This window comes from Mesoplodon densirostris, chromosome 2 (genome assembly GCF_025265405.1).
Source record: "Mesoplodon densirostris isolate mMesDen1 chromosome 2, mMesDen1 primary haplotype, whole genome shotgun sequence".
NCBI classification, from domain to species: Eukaryota; Metazoa; Chordata; class Mammalia; order Artiodactyla; family Ziphiidae; genus Mesoplodon; species Mesoplodon densirostris.
Window position 1 is genome coordinate 145,230,806 of NC_082662.1, and position 12,571 is coordinate 145,243,376.

The 12,571-nt window shown below is 41.6% G+C and overlaps 1 pseudogene; it reads right to left on the reverse strand.

The window, feature by feature from the left end:
• Positions 1-7,991: 7,991 nt before the first annotated feature.
• LOC132483210 (annexin A2-like) lies at positions 7,992-8,951 on the reverse strand (annotated as a pseudogene).
• Positions 8,952-12,571: the final 3,620 nt, after the last annotated feature.

Genomic DNA, 12,571 nt, shown 5'->3' on the forward strand with positions numbered 1-12,571 from the left:
AAATGGGTGTTGAATTTTGTCAAAAGCTTTCTCTGCATCTATTGAGATAATCATATGGTTTTTCTCCTTCAATTTGTTAATATGGTGTATCATGTTGATTGATCTGCATATACTGAAGAATCCTTGCATTCCTGGAATACACCCCACTTGATCATGGTGTATGATCCTTTTAATGTGCTGTTGGATTCTGTTTGCTAGTATTTTGTTGAGGATTTTTGCATGTATGTTCATCAGTGATATTGGCCTGTAGTTTTCTTTCTTTGTGACATCTTTGTCTGGTTTTAGTATCAGGGTGATGGTGGCCTCGTAGAATGAGTTTGGGAGTGTTCCTCCCTCTGCTATATTTTGGAAGAGTTTGAGAAGGATAGGTGTTAGCTATTCTCTAAATGTTTCATAGAATTCACCTGTGAAGCCATCTGGTCCTGGGCTTTTGTTTGTTGGAAGATTTTTAGTCACAGTTTCAATTTCAGTGCTTGTGATTGGTCTGTTCATATTTTCTATTTCTTCCTGATTCAGTCTTGGCAGGTTGTGCATTTCTAAGAATTCGTCCAGTTCTTCCAGGTTGTCCATTTTATTGGCATAGAGTTGCTTGTAGTAATCTCTCCTGATCTTTTGTATTTCTGCAGTGTCAGTTGTTACTTCTCCTTTTTCATTTCTAATTCTATTGATTTGAGTCTTCTCCCTTTTTTTCTTGATGAGTCTGGCTAATGGTTTATCAATTTTGTTTATCTTCTCAAAGAACCAGCTTTTAGGTTTATTGATCTTTGCTATCATTTCCTTCATTTCTTTTTCATTTATTTCTGATCTGATCTTTATGATTTCTTTCATTCTGCTAACTTTGGGTTTTTTTTGTTCTTTTTCTCTAATTGCTTTAGGTGCAAGGTTAGGTTGTTTATTCGAGATGTTTCCTGTTTCTTAAGGTAGGATTGTATTGCTATAAACTTCCCTGTTAAAATTGCTTTTGCTGCATCCCATAGGTTTTGTGTCATCGTGTCTCCATTGCCATTTGTTTCTAGGTATTTTTTTATTTCCTCTTTGATTTCTTCAGTGATCACTTCGTTATTAAGTAGTGTATTGTTTAGACTCCATGGTTTTGTACTTTTTACAGATCTTTTCCTGTAATTGATATCTAGTCTCATAGCATTGTGGTCAGGAAAGATACTTGATACAATTTCAATTTTCTTAAATTTACCAAGGCTTGATTTGTGACCCAAGATATGATCTATCCTGGAGAATGTTCCATGAGCACTTGAGAAAAATCTGTATTCTGTTGTTTTTGGATCGTATGTCCTATAAATATCAATTAAGTCCATCTTGCTTAATGTATCATTTAAAGCTTGTGTTTCCTTGTTTATTTTCATTTTGGATGATCTGTCCATTGGTGAAAGTGGGGTGTTAAAGTCCCCTGCTATGAATGTGTTACTGTGGATTTCCCCTCTTATGGCTGTTAGTATTTGCCTTATGTATTGAGGTGCTCCTATGTTGGGTGCATAAATATTTACAATTGTTACATCTTCTCCTTGGATTGATCCCTTGATCATTATGTAGTGTCCTTCTTTTTCTCTTGTAATAGTCTTTATTTTGAAGTCTATTTTGTCTGATATGAGAATTGCTACTCCAGCTTTCTTTTTTTTTTCTTTTTTTTTCAGCTTCCTTTGATTTCCATTTGCATAGAATATCTTTTTCCATCCCCTCACTTTCAGTCTGTATGTGTCCCTAGGTCTCAAGTGGGTCTCTTGTAGACAGCATATATTTGGGTCTTGTTTTTGTATCCATTCAGCCAGTCTGTGTCTTTTGGTGGGAGCATTTAATCCATTTACATTTAAGGTAATTATCGATATGTATGTTCCTATTCCCATTTTCTTAATTGTTTTGGGTTTGTTATTGTAGGTCTTTTCCTTCTCTTATGTTTCTTGCCTAAAGAATTTCCTTTAGCATTTGTTGTATGAATGCTTTGGTGGTGCTGAACTCTCTCAGCTTTTGCTTCTCTGTAAAGGTTTTAATTTCTCCATCAAACCTGAATGAGATCCTTGCTGGGTAGAGTAATCTTGGTTGTAGGTTTTTCTCCTTCATCACTTTAAATATGCCCTGCCACTCCCTTCTGGCTTTCAGTTTCTGCTGAAAGATTAGCTGTTAACCTTATGGGGATTCCCTTGTGTGTTATTAGTTGTTTTTCCCTTGTTGCTTTTAATATCTTTTCTTTTTATTTAATTTTTGACAGTTTAATATGTGTCTTGGCGTGCTTCTCCTTGGATTTATCCTGTATGGGACTCTCTGTGCTTCCTGGAGTTGACTAACAATTTCTTTTCCCATATTAAGGAAGTTTTCAACTATAATCTATTCAAATATTTTCTCAGTCCCTTTCTTTTTCTCTTCTTCTTCTGGGACCCCTATAATTCAAATGTTGGTGCATTTAATGTTGTCCCAGAGGTCTCTGAGACTGTCCTCAGTTCTTTTCATTCTTTTTTCTTTATTCTGCTCTGCAGTAGTTATTTCCACTATTTTATCTTCCAGGTCACTTATCCATTCTTCTGCCTCAGTTATTCTGCTATTGATCCCTTCTAGAGTATTTTTAATTTCATTTATTGTGTTCTTCATCATTGTTTGTTTCCTCTTTAGTTCTTCTATGAACTTGTTAAATGTTTCTTGCATTTTCTCTATTCTATTTCCAAGATTTTGGATCATCTTTATTATGATTATGCTGAATTCTTTTTCAGGTAGACTGCCTATTTCCTCTTCATTTGTTAGGTCTGGTGGGTTTTTATCTTGCTCCTTCATCTGCTGTGTGTTTCTCTGTCTTCTCATTTTGCTTTTCTTACTGTGTTTGGGGTCTCCTTTTTGCAGGCTGCAGCTTCGTGGTTCTTGTTGTTTTTGGTGTCTGTCCCCAGTGGCTAAAGTTGGTTCAGTGGGTTGTGTAGGCTTCCTGGTGGGGGGGGATTAGTGCCTGTGTTCTGGTGGATGAGGCTGGATCTTGTCTTTCTGGTGGGCAGGTCCATGTCTGGTGGTGTTTTGTGGTGTCTTGTGGTGGCTGTGGCCTTATTATGATTTTAGGCAGCCTCTCTGCTAATGGATGGGGTTGTGCTCCTGTCTTGCTAGTTGTTTGGCATAGGGTGTCCAGCACTGTAGCTTGCTGGTCGTTGAGTGAAGCTGGGTGTAGGTGTTGAGATGGAGATCTCTGGGAGATTTTCGCTGTTTGATATCACGTGGAGCTGGGAGATCTCTTGTGGACCAGTGTCCTGAAGTTGGTTCTCCCACTTCAGAGGCACAGCACTGACTCCTGGCTGCAGCACCAAGAGCCTTTCATCCACACAGCTCAGAATAAAAGGGAGAAAATGTAGAAAGAAAGAAAGAAAGAAAGAGGATAAAATAAGATAAAGTAAAGTTATTAAAATAAAAAATAATTATTAAGAAAAAAAATTTTAAGAAAAAAAACACAAAAAACAAACAAAAAACAGATGGACAGAACCCTAGGACAAATGGTGAAAGCAAAGCTATACAGACAGAATCTCACACAGGAGCATACACACTCACAAAAAGAGGAAAAGGGCAAAAAATAATATATCTTGCTCTCAAAGTCCACCTCCTCAATTTGGGATGATTCGTTGTCTATTCAGGTATTCCACCAATGCAGGGTACATCAAGTTGATTGTGGAGATTTAATCCACTGCTTCTGAGGCTGCTGGGAGAGATTTCCCTTTCTCTTCTTTGTTCGCACAGCTCCCGGGGTTCAGCTTTGGATTTGGCCCCGACTGCGTGTAGGTCACGGAGGGCGTCTGTTCTTCACTCAGACAGGATGAGGTTAAAGGAGCAGCTGATTCAGGGGCTCTGGCTCACTCAGGCCGGGGGGAGGGAGGGTACAGATGTGGGGCGAGCCTACGGCAGCAGAGGCCAGCATGACGTTGCACCAGTCTGAGGCGCACCGTGCGTTCTCCCGGGGAGGTTGTCCCTGTATCACTGGACTCTGGCAGTGGCGGGCTGCACAGGCTCCTGGGAGGGGAGGTGTGGATAGTGACCTGTGTTCACACACAGGCTTCTTGCTGGCGGCAGCAGTGGCCTTAGCATCTCATGCCCATTTCTGGGGTCTGCGCTGATAGCTGTGGCTTGTGCCCATCTTTGGAGTTCCTTTAAGCGGGGCTCTTAATCCCCTCTCCTTGCACACCAGGAAACAAAGAGGGAAGAAAAAGTCTCCTGCCTCTTCGGCAGGTCCAGACTTTTTCCCGGACTCCATCCCGGCTAGCCGTGGTGCACTACCCCCTTCAGGCTGTGTTCACGCCACCAGTCCTCTCCCTGCGATCCGACCGAAGCCCGAGCCTCAGCTCCCAGCCCCGCCCGCCCTGGCGGGTGAGCAGACAAGTCTCTCGGGCTGGTGAGTGCCGGTCAGCACCGATCCTGTGTGCGGGAATCTCTCCGCTTAGCCCTCCGCACCCCTGTTGCTGTGCTCTCCTTCACGGCTCCGAAGCTTCCCCCCTCCACCACCTGCAGTGTCCGCCCGCGAAGAGGCTCCTAGTGTGTGGAAACCTTTCCTCCTTCACAGCTCCCACCCACTGGTGCAGGTCCCGTCCCTATTCTTTTGTCTCTGCTTATTCTTTTTTCTTTTGCCCTACCCAGGTACGTGGGCAGTTTCTTGCCTTTTGGGAGGTGTGAGGTCTTCTGCCAGTGTTCAGTGGGTGTTCTGTAGGAGTTGTTCCACGTGTAGATGTATTTCTAATGTATCTGTGGGGAGGAAGGTGATCTCCGCGTCTTACTCTTTCACCACCTTCCCCCTCTCTTGCGGTACACGGGCCTCTCACTGTTGTGGCCTCTCCCATTGTGGAGCACAGGCTCCGGACGTGCAGGCTCAGCGGCCATGGCTCACAGGCCCAGCTTCTCCGCGGCATGTGGGATCTTCCCAGAATGGGACACGAACCCGTATTCCCTGCATTGGCAGGCAGACTCTCAACCACTGCGTCACCAGGGAAGCCCTTCCCCCTCTCTTTATTGCCATTTTAAACCTTGTTTTCCTGTTGATTCTATGTTTCTCCTTTGTTCCTTTCTTTTTCTTTTTGTGGTTTGATGATTTCCTTTTATTTTATGTTTGTGTTCTTTTTCTTTTTTGTGAATCTATTTTATGTTTTTGATTTGTGATTACCCTTTTTTTCAAGTATGTTAACTCCTTCCTATATCTGCTTCCTTTAGACTGATAGTTATGTAGGCTCAAACACATTCTAAAAAAATAAGAAGAAGAAGAATCTACATTTTTTACTTTCCTCCCCCACACTTTATGATTTTGATGTCCTTTTTTACATCTTCATGTTTATCATTTTGCTGTTCCTTGTGTTTATCATTGTTTTCACAGATGGATTTTTTCCCCCTTTTTGATCTCTATACTGGCTTATTTAAGTGATTTACTTTCCAATTGTGATTTCCTATTTCTTCTTGCTTCTTTTCTGTTTAGAGAAGACCTTTCACTATTTCTTGTAGGATAGGTTTAGTATTGCTGTATTCTTTTAGTTTTTGCTTGTCTGAGAAATTCTTTATCTCTCCTTCTATTCTAAATGATAATCTTGCTGGGTAGAGTACTCTAGGTTGCAGATTATTCCCTTTCAAAACTTGTTAAATTTTGTCATTTTGAGTATAATGTGTCTTGGTGTAGGTCTCTTGGGGTTCATCTTGTTTGGGACCCTCTGTGCTTCTTGTATCTGGATATCTGTTTGCTTCTTTAGGTTTGGGAAATTTTCAGCCATAATTTCTTCAAGTACATTTGTAATCCCCTTTTCTCTTTCTTCTCCTTCTGGAAATCCCTATTATGTGTAGATTGGCTTGTTATATTATCCCATAGGTCTCATATATGGCTTTCATATTTCTTCATTTGTCTTTCTGTCTGCTGTTCTGATTGGGTGACTTCCATTATTCTATCTTCCAAAGCACTTCTTCATTCTTCTGCATTATTCATTCTGCTATTCATTGCCTTTAGTTCAGCTTTTGTCTCAGCAAATGAATTTTCTAATTTTTCTTGCCTCCTCCTTACATTTTCTCGTTCCTTTTTACGGTACTCTGCATTTCTGTTGATAGCCTTTCTAAATTGTCAGTGTTTTCATTACCTCTTTTTGACTCGGTGTCTATTAGGCTGAAGAGGTCTGTTTCATTGTTTGTTCCTTCAGGGATATTCTCTTGGTATTTTAAGTGGGAGTGGTTTCTCTGCTTCTTCATTTTACTTCTGTTTCCCTTACTCTGTGAGTTTAGGAGAAACAGTTATCTACTGTAGTCTTGGAAGGCTAGATATATGTGGGAGCATCCCTGTGTAACTTGTGTGTGTTTAATATTTTTGGCATGAGAGCTGCTTTTAGTTTGGATGCCTTCCACCTCTTTCCTCAGCATGTCCTGGCTGTTATCCCCTTGATAGGGGGTGTGCAGATGCGGTGGCTCATGCATACTCCCAGGGGCTGCAACAGCAGGGGGAGCAATTGACTCTTGCTCATGGGTCTCTCAGCAGTGGCAGCAGTCTGAGCACACTCCCTGGGCCCGTGACAGGGTGGGTACAGTGATTGGCACTCACTCCCAATTCTCTCGGAAGTGGCAGGGACCCACACCCACCTCTGAAGCCCATGATGGCAGTGGGGGCTCACGCCCACCCCCAGAGCTTGTATAGGCTGTCCTGTTACCTGAGAGCCTGAATGGGGAAAGAATTTCCTATGTGGTCCCACCCCTCTCCTTGCACACCCCCCAACAATGGTGCCTTGCCACTCTGGCTGGCTCAGGCTTCTTCTGCATATACCCTCAGCGGCAGCCAGCCCCTGCTCCAGCCCCTTCAGGCTGTCTCCACGCAGCCAATCCCAGTTCTTTCCCCAAGTCCACCTCTGAAGCCCAAGCTTTAGCACCCAGCCCCCAACCACACCGGGGACAAGTGTCTCAGGCTGGGGAGTGCACAGTGGTGGTATCGACCATCTGTGAAGGTCTCTCTCTGTTTTGCCTTCCACAAACCGGTTGTCATACTCTCCTCCAAGGCTCCAAAGTTCCCCCTCTATCCTGGCTGGTCTCCCCGCCAGTGAGGGGACTCTCCAGGATGTGGGAACATTTCTTCTTCCATGGCTCCCTCCCAGGGGCACAGGCCCTATTCCAATTCCTTTCTCTCTCTCTCTTTTTCTTTATTCTTTTGTCATACCTGGTTACATGGAGATTTTCTTGCCCTTTCAGAAGTCTGAGGTCTTCTGCCTGTGTTCAGTAGATATTCTATGAGAACTGTTCCACACAGAGATGTATTTTTGATGTATTTGTGGGAGGAGGTGAGCTCCACGACCTACTCCTCCACCATATTGATCCCCCTTCTGTTTTATTTTCTAATATAAGCATTCAAGATGATAATTTTCCCCTAAAGTACCACTTTAATTGTATTTCACAAGTTTGACATGTAGTGTTTTGTCTCTAAGCCTTTCTAAATAATTTTAATTTCAATTATAATTACTCTTTAATCCATGAGTTATTTAATGTTTTTAGATCTCTTTCTTTCATGGATGTTATTTTCACTAAGTTTAATAAGTCTAGGAATAGACTTATTTTTTCTTTAGCACATTAAGAATATTGTTGTATTGTTCTCTAGCTTTCTCTATTGATGAAAAAAGGAGTCAGTGTAATTGTCATTTACTTGAAGGTTATATATCTTTTCTCTCTGACTGCTTTTATATCTTTTCTTTTCTCTTAATTTTTAATTTTTAAAATAAAAATTTATTTTATCATCTATTTATGACAAGGTACATGAAAGGCAAAGTGTTTCACATCATAGATTGCACTTCCAACTCCTTGGAATATTCATTTCTTTGGCTGAAAGAGAGACTAGACAGGAAAGGCAGGCAATGCTTAGGCAACTAAAATAAGGTTGGGGCAAGGGGAACAATACTAACATCATCCTCACAGGGAATGGGCACAAGGGGGCTGTTAGTAGCAAGCTGATTTTCTAGAACTGTTAGCTGCAAGCATAGGAGCACTACTTCTGGACATTCACACTGTCTCAGGCTTCAGTCATCCCCACCACACAGGTACAGAGCACTTTCTGGTAATCACTCTTGGTGTCTTGCTGGATGTAGTAGTACAGCAATTTGGAGACCATGATTCTAATCAACACCTTATAATGAGTCCCCTTGCCTTTCATGGAGTCGTATACAGCAAAATGCAGGGGCTTATTATGAATACACTAGGCCAGGTTCAGGAAAGCATTTTTCTGGTCTCCTTTGACCTCTTTCTTGACACTCTTTAACATGTTATAAGGTCCATAATTCTTGTACCTTTCAAATACTTTCTGGAGGTGACACACACTCCACTTGATCATGATGCTGATCCATTTGAGAACCTCAATTCCTCCCCTCTTCTCTTTAGTACAATAGAGATCCAAGGCATCTTGGTCAATCAAAACAAAATCAATGACAGAGCCATCCTCTCCTCTTCTACCCTTTGCAGGGGCAACCATCCGCCTGCAGAAGTCACCAGATATGTCAGAAACAATGTCCTTCTCCAGATCAGTCTTATACACTTCCTTGTAGACTGTTAATTTCCTGTAGCTTCTGGCTGGTCCTTGAGCAAATGGTCTCAATGAGGCAGTCCTTATCAAACCCCAGCCCCTACATGGAGGCTTTCAGTCCAGAAGCATAATACTGAGCATGTGTTTTCAATGGGCCTCAAATCACCATCTTCAGGTGACTGGACAAGGCTGACTTCAGTGTTGATGCAAGTTCCTTTTTGGTCTTTCTCTGGTAGGCAATATCCTGTCTCTGTTCATTGCTGCATTTGGTCAAGATGTTGATGATGGTAACTTCATCTATACCTTTGGTCCTGATGGCTGTTTCAATGTTCAAAGCATTCTACTCAGCATCAGAGTTGTAGGCTTTGACTGACCTGTATGTACTTGAGGGTGTAGTGTAATCACCCTTCAGGCTGGGCTTGTACAGAATTTCATAAGCAGTAGACATTTTGACAGAAGCTGGGCCAAGTACAAAGAAAAGTACCAAGAGCTATGAGTGTTCCCATATGTGGACCTTTTTTTTTTTTAATTTTAGACATTCTGAAAGTTTCACTATGATGTGTTATAGGTGTGGATTACTTTTTATTTAAACTGCTTGTGATTACCTGGGCTTCCCAATTTTGTCAGTTATCTGTTCTTCAGTTCTGAGAAACTTTTAGCCATCAACCCTTCAAATACTGCCTCTTTTTTGTCTCATGTCTTTTAGAATTCCAATACAATCTTTCTTGCCTTCTTTTTATCTCTTTGTCTCTCTGAACTTCATTCTGCACAAGTTCTTTAGATCTGTCTTCCAATACAGTAATTCTCACTTCAGCTTTGTCTAAGCTGCTGTTAAACCTGTCCACTTCATTTTTTAAACATTTTTTACATTGAGAATATGTAACACAACTCAGAAAAGTACAAAAATATAAATGTATAGCTTAACAATTAATTATGAAACAAATACCAAATAATCACCCTATAAATGGAACATTATCAATAGTCCAGAAGTCCCTTGTGTCTCTGTTTCTGATCCCCAACCACTACTTCTTCTGCCAGAGATAATCATCACTGTGACTTTAATCATTTCTTTGCTTTTCTTTATAGTTTACCAGCTATATCAATTTTTGTTTGTTTTAATTAACGCTCTGTATTATGTGTCTTGCATCTTTTATTCAACATAATATTTAAAAATTAACCCATGTTTGTACCTGTGGTTCACTAACTTTCCCTGCTGGGAGGTAGTATAGCTCATGAGAATATTATAATTTTTTATTCTATTTTTGAAGAATATTTGGATTAGTTCTTTCCCCTTTTTGTGGAGACTATTTTCAACAATGCTGCTATGAACATCACTGTATATGTATATTGAAACACATGTGCATAAATTTCTTAAGACTATGTACTAGGAGTGGAATTTTTGGGTCACAGGTTATGTATACCTTTAATTTTACTAGATAATTCCAAGCTATTTTTCAAAATGTTTGTTCCACTGAAATTTTTATTTCAATTGTTTTACTTAATTCATTTTTAGAAATTTTATTTCATTCTTCAAGTCTGCTTGATAATATATTCCCTTGCTCTTTATGCATATTTTAAATTTCTTCTTTTATTTTCCTTAAGTTTATACTTATTATATATGTTTTTTTCAGATGATTCCAAAATAGAAGCTTTGTAGGCATGATTCTGCTATCTCAGCGTTTCTCAGCATTAGCACTATTGACATCTTGAGCCAGATAAGTCTTTATTGTAAGAGGCTGTCCTGCATATTAGAGGATGTTTGACAGCATCCCTGACCTCTACACACTAGATGCCAAGAGCACACACATTCCCCTCCCAATTGCGACAACCAAAAATATCTCCTGGAGGGCAAAATTGCCCCAGCTTGTGAACAACTATATGCCCGCTACTTTTTCCCTTATGGGACCTCACTCATGGTGTCTTGTTTCCTTGTGTTTTGTGAGTTTTTAAGGTAAGCTCATGTTTCTTAAACCTGTATCAGTGGGAATTCTCTGATGCCTAGATTGAAATGTTTTACTTTGGGACTGTTTTCCATTTGCTACTGCCAGGCATCTGAGGATGCTGCCAGCTCAGGATCACACAAAAAAATAAATATTTGGATGTAGGTTTTTTGAACCATCAAGATACTGTGAATTTTGGGCAGCAAATCTGCACAAGGTCTAGCTGGTAGTTACTAATTCTCAAGAGAGATGTTTTTCTCCCTTCTATTCAGTGCCAGGTTTAAGGCAGGTGGGTAGAGCACAGACTTATTTTTAATTCACCCTTATGATGAATTGTAGCCTTTGGGTTCCAGGTTTATGGGATTATACTGGGAGTGTGGACTCCTGTTAGACTTTTTACATTTGACAAGTCCTCCATGCCTTGCAAGATTTGTGAAAATTGAAACTCATTATAAATGCTGAAATTAGTACAGGCTTATATTTCTGGTTTTTATGTGATGTTAAGGCTTCTGAATTTACCTGTAATTTTTTCCCAGTCTATTGATGCATTTAAAAATAGTTTTTAATTATTTTGTCCAGCATTTTTAGGTTTCCTTAGTAAAAGGATCAATCACTAAAGTACTAGGCTGGATTTCACCAAGATGGTGGAGGAGTAGGAGAATGTGGAGTTCATCTCTCTCCACAAATGCATCAAGAATACATCTGCAGATGGAACAATTCTCACAGAACACCGACTGAACACTAGCAGAAGACCTTAGACACTGGAAAGGACAAGAAAGATCCCTGCATAACTGGGTAGGACAAAAGAAAGAAGGGAAAAAGAAGAGGAGAGGAAATGGGATGGGATCTGTACCCCTGGGGGGGAACTGAAGCAGAGAAGTGGTTCCCTCATTCAGGGAAGCCTCCTCACCAATGAGGAAATCAGTTGGGACAGAAGGGGAATATCTGTGGCTGTCAGAGGAGGGTGAAATGGCCAGTCTGTGGCAGACAGGACAGAGTGAGACTGACACAGACAGTCCGTGATGCAGCCTTGCAAGGCCCAGACTGGGACATGTGTCCACTGGTGCACAGTGGGGCTGAGAGCTTGAACTTGGGGACTAGAGAGAAAACCCAAGGGGAGAAAGGCTGTTGGCTGTGAGGAGACAGCCTGAGGAGATGGGAGGGGGAAATCTACAACTGGAAATGCTTGTGGAAGAAACCCAGACTGCCATAGAAGCAAGGCGCCACTGTTGAGTGGCTGCCTGACGATAGGAAAGTCTTCCACTAGGGCCAGATCTCTCACGCCCATGGCCGCCAGCTTTTCTGCATACCTGCTGCCACCGGAAACCCTATGACACAGGCAGTCATGCAACCTCCATGCCCTGTCCTCACCAGGGCAGACCAGAGTGTTCCAGGGAAGCCTTGGGAGCAGACTCCTATGGATGGCCCACATGCAGAGGTGGAGCTAAAACCACAGCTGAGACCCAGGGGCAGGGCAACTAAGGAAGAGGAATGAAAGACAGGAATAAAGACACAGACCTACTGGAGAATGGACTTGAGGATATGGGGAGGGGGAAGGGTAAGCTGTGACAAAGTGAAAGAGTGGCATGGACATATATACACTACCAAACGTAAGGTAGATAGCTAGTGGGAAGCAGCCGCATAGCACAGGGAGATCAGCTCAGTGCTTTGTGACCGCCTGGAGGGGTGGGATAGGGAGGGTGGGAGGGAGACGCAAAAGGGAGGGGATATGGGAACATATGCATATGTATAACTGATTAAATTTGTTATAGAGCAAAAAATAAAAAAATAAAATAAAATAAAATCTTTCTGTGACGCTGCACAAACTGCAGTTTAAAACCCCACAATCAGCTTGGTAAACCCTGCATCTATGGAATATCTGAATGGACGAGTGTTCCCACAACTGAAACCAGTCTAGCTCTAGCAGCTATGGATTTTGGGGATTAGTACCTGTGGAAGTTGGGCCACGTCAGAGTCTGAGATGCATCCATAGTGCCCACAGAGGGACTAGAGACATACCTAGAGGTTTTTGAGGGCCTCCTGGGGAGGTGGAGGTTAGCAGTGACTCATAGTTCGGGCAAGGACAGCTGCAACACCAGAAAAATGTAATTTTTACTATTTTTTTATGCTTTGTTCTGTT